Raw genomic sequence first — 5,000 nt, 5'->3', positions numbered from 1 at the left:
GAAACTCCAAACCTTCCTAAAATACGACTGTTTTTCACATTACTCCCCTCAGTCAAATGACGTATTGTCACTGTATTCTATCTTGCTATTTCCCAACCTTTTTATTCAGCACAGGGAGACCTGGATGGGGTGGATAAAGCTGTCATTAACCACTACACTACTAGCCAGGGAAGGGGGTTAAGAGGACTTCCCCCCCACCCTCCATCCAGGCATCAGAGGTGTCCTTAAATAGATATGATGGAGTTTATCTACCTAGGCTTAGAGCAGGACATCAGCCAGCCTTCCTCAGCAGCCAGCATAGATTTGGGTTGGGTGGCATCACATGACACGTGTCCTGCTTGTAGAATATACCCACACAACATAACACACATAATGCAACACTGCACAGCACATGTCTAATACACCCACACAACATAACACACATAATGCAACACTGCACAGCACATGTCTAATACACCCACACAACATAACACACATAATGCAACACTGCACAGCACATGTCTAATACACCCACACAGCATAACACACATAATGCAACACTGCACAGCACATGTCTAATACACCCACACAACATAACACACATAATGCAACACTGCACAGCACATGTCTAATACACCCACACAACATAACACACATAATGCAACACTGCACAGCACATGTCTAATACACCCACACAACATAACACACATAATGCAACACTGCACAGCACATGTCTAATACACCCACACAACATAACACACATAATGCAACACTGCACAGCACATGTCTAATACACCCACACAACATAACACACATAATGCAACACTGCACAGCACATGTCTAATACACCCACACAACATAACACACATAATGCAACACTGCACAGCACATGTCTAATACACCCACACAACATAACACACATAATGCAACACTGCACAGCACATGTCTAATACACCCACACAACATAACACACATAATGCAACACTGCACAGCACATGTCTAATACACCCACACAACATATCACACATAATGCAACACTGCACAGCACATGTCTCAGTGAAACACAGACACAACATCAACTATGTAGGGACCTTTTGAGACAACAACGTACCAGCACTTCCTTACTTGCGATCAACGGGTCTACTCGATCAGACAGATACGGTTGAGCAGCATCAACAACAACAGCAGCTACTGCACGACCAGAGCTCTGTTTACGTTGAATAAATCGCGTCTTGGTGGAAAACATAGAAATAATAACTCATTAGTGGACCAAAGGAGTTGGAGAGACAGCTGATGGTCGCTTTCCTGCACCTCAATACGTGTCAGTGTTTATAAAGCTGATTAGAATATGGTGTGTTTTTGTGTGTGTGTGTGTGTGTGTGTGTGTGTGTGTGAGAGAGAGAGAGAGAGAGAGAGAGAGAGAGAGAGACAGACAGACAGACAGACAGACAATCGTAAACCTAAAATCCTATTAAATTCATCTCCACACCCACCAACAGAATTGGGGTAGCGAGAAAGTTAAGCCGCTTTGCCAGGGGTGTTAAGTACAGTTGCTGATACCCTCTGAAAGGCAGATGTGGAAGTGTTGACAGCTGTGGCCGAACTCTTTGCTGGCTCCTATGACCCACTCTGAGCTGAATAAAATCATCTGTCGTCAGTCGGAATACAATACTGGCGTTGTATCGATAATGAGAGGGTTAACGGTACCAGTATTAGCCTAGCCTCGGCCCCCTACGCTCCACATGGGGTAACGGGACTGGCTGTTGCTGTTATGGACAAGAACACAACAGTACAGGGTATATGGAACTCTGATAAAAGATAACCAAAAATTATTCTTAAAAAATGTTGAAAAATGCCCTAAAACCAAACTGCGAGAAGTAACGCTAATAAGGCAGTGGGTCACAGAAACACGAGAGAGAGAGAGAGAGAGAGAGAGAGAGAGAGAGAGAGAGAGAGAGAGGTTTTCATGGAAGAGTGAAAGCGAGAGGCAAGAAAAAGCGAAAATGAAAAAGAATGGCAAAAAAGAAAAAAGTTCTTAGGGAAGCTGAGGGTAAAGAAATTGTTTCCAGAAATTGCCGCCAGTGATTAAATGATGGAGGATAAGAGAGAAAGAGACGAGAGGAAAGACGTGGAAGTAATTACAGAAAGAAGGAAGAAAGAAGTCATTGAAGAGACATCATTTATATAGCGAAAATTAAAACGAAGGGAAAAAGTTTAGAAAGAGAGGTTACTAAGATATTGGCGTCAGAGTTTCAAACTCGGGAGGTTATACTGTGTACTGGCAATAGAAAAAGAGCGAAGCATAAGGAAGGACATATGGAAGGAGATGAAATTAGGGGACAAAACTGAACGAGAATATGATGAGAATAAAATAGAAGGGATGGGGGAAAGAGAAAGCACATGTCAAGACATGTATACAAGATGTTACCCTCAAAGTCTGCACACAGGTTACTGAAATTATTGACACTTAAACAAACAAAAGAGGACAGAAGTATAGATGAAAGGAAGCGAGAAAGAAGAAGGGGGAAGAAGTGAATAAAAGTATTCAGAAAAGATGGAAACTAAAAATGTTATAGGAAAGAGAGAGCAAGGAGAAAGAGTTATAACCAAGAAACTACTGCCAAAGCTTACACACAAGGTACCAGTTTGTTGACATGGCCGTGTTTAGGGAAGCATTGTCCTCTTCTGAATAATTAGAATAGTGGTGTTTCTGCAAAAATCTTCTTCTCCTTCTTCTCCTCCTCCTTCTCCTCAGTATTTGTCTCTCAAAACTTTTTAATTTCTTTCTATGCTTTCAATTTCTCCCTTGCCTTTCTCGTAGGTGTCTATCCAGAATTAGACTCGTAAAAATCATTTCGTTCATCTCATTCCTTCACTCTTGCTCTTATTCTGTCTTCCAGGTCGTGGGCGTCTCATTGACCCACTTGTATTGGATTCCAGGCTTAGGCCCGAATTTATAGTCTCCTTGATCAGTAAAATGAGTGGTATTGGAGGCTCTGTAACACGTCTCCATTAGCGATATTCCTTCTATATTTCTCCTAATTATTCTCGTTGTTGTCATTTATTCACCTTTCATATCGACATAGTTTCCATCAGTTGTTGATAGACATAGCCGAGGTGATAATTAGATAGAGGGAGATTGTAGGTGTATCGTAGCTGTACCGTAGATTGCAGCAGCCACCGGTGTTGATAGCGCTGCCCTTGTAGATAATAGTAGTTCAGGAAGTGGAGATTAACGTGGGCAGTTATTGATAAAATCGTGAGGCGTTGGAAAGCTCGTTGCGGGGTAGCTGCCGCTCTGCCTCAATGGCCTCTCTGTCTATCTTGTAATGTTGGTGAGGTGAGTTATAGGCACTCTTGGGTTACGGAGTTTACTGTACACAGTTATATCGAAATGTGATTGACAGTGTAACGTTGCGTGACGACAAACCTCCTAGCTGACCCCATCTCCTGCCATCTGCCCTCGATCGTACACTCGGGCTCTTTGACTACGCCCTTCGAAATCTGAGAATATATACGGCTCGGTGGGGATGTAGTGTCTGGTAGATTTCAATGGTTAGTTTCCATGATGTCAGGTAACTGGCTTAGTCTGGTTAACCTGCTCGTATCAGGAAATTCTTGTATCGTCTGAAGTAAAAAGAGATTGTCTGAGATACATCCTGTGTTAAGACATTCTTGATGGTCTGCGCCAACAGGATTGTGGATATACATCATGTGGATTGACATTCCTAATGAGAAGCTGTGTATGTTTCCAGCAGACACTACATACTGCACGTTGTGATATGAGACATATACTAGTGCCTATAATTATTACATAACTATAACTATGACATATTAACGCCTATACAGTACCATACTCGAGGATATTCAGGTGTTATGCGTCCAATAAATCACTTAGGACGAGGTGTTGCGAATTCTTGAAAGCCAAAAGCATAAGTTACGAATAAGTTATATGAGATTCCATCTACATACGTTTGTGTTGATTCATACACCTCACAGCCAAACTAGTGAATATAAAGCGGAAATATTACAAAAGCAAAACTATACACATGATAATATTTAACTGTTATGGAGAGTTGCTTATCGTAAGTACCGAGTTTGTGGACCGTATGGCCTGCGTCGCGCCACGAAGCAGTCACTGGGGGTATAAAAAAAAAAAAAAAAAAAAAAAAAAGGCGAAGTGAGCAAAGGATTGGGCGGGATGGGCTGGAGTATTAGTAGGCGGTGGAACTGAGGTGGAAGAATACACCCTGTGAAAATATGTTAGAGACATAGGACAGTATTCTCGTTGATTAAAGAAGTTCCGTAACACCTCTTCCTAAGCGATTTATTTTGCTAATTACTCCTTGCTATCATCTTTCATTTAAAACATTCAGACACCACCATATTCAACAAGACATACAAATTGATTTTAACTCCTTAAACCTCTTCTTAAGCGATTTATTTTGCTTATTGCTCCATACTATCCTCTTCTGTATCCTTTAAATCAATATCACCATAGTCAGCATAAGTAACATATAAATTGATGTCAACCAGCAGTATCCAAAAATAAATCGCTAAGAATGAGGTGCTAGGGAGCTTCCATAACCGACGAGGACTGGTTTAAAGTTTCCTCCAAGGCCTGTGTTCTCCTCGGGGAAGGAAGCTCTGTGGCACCTTTTCTTTAGCGATTTATTTTTTCATTACACTTTACTCTCCCATTTTGTGTTACATAAATAGTTCCAAAATCTCCATACTCTCCATAAATAACGTATAAACCGATATTAAACACCATTATCCATACAGTAGATAAATTGCTAAGGAGGTGTTAGGGAGCTTCCTACACCAACGAGGCTTGCATCCCAGGCGTGGAAATATCGTGGTGGTTGTGGGCTTAATGTATGGAGGTGGGTGACGAAGAAATGGATGGGATGGGACGGACTTGTGGTGGGGATGGGCCATGACAGTACACCCTGCCAAATGGGTGAACTACACTCGTTTTGCTCTACTTTAGCCTAAAGTTGCCATCTCTCCATCTTGAA

General features: G+C 41.7%; 1 protein-coding gene across 1 annotated transcript in view; it reads left to right on the top strand.

Moving 5' to 3' along the window:
* The window catches only part of LOC145408720 (G-protein coupled receptor moody-like), a 225,030-nt gene that overhangs the window by 205,728 nt on the left and 14,302 nt on the right, over positions 1–5,000 (top strand). The window lies entirely within an intron of this gene.

This window comes from Coenobita brevimanus, chromosome 78 (assembly GCF_032717465.1).
Source record: "Coenobita brevimanus isolate Jiangsu-jjx chromosome 78, ASM3271746v2, whole genome shotgun sequence".
In the NCBI taxonomy this organism is placed as follows: Eukaryota; Metazoa; Arthropoda; class Malacostraca; order Decapoda; family Coenobitidae; genus Coenobita; species Coenobita brevimanus.
The sequence above is the reverse complement of the archived record's forward strand: the minus strand, read 5'-3'. Positions and strand labels throughout refer to the sequence as shown.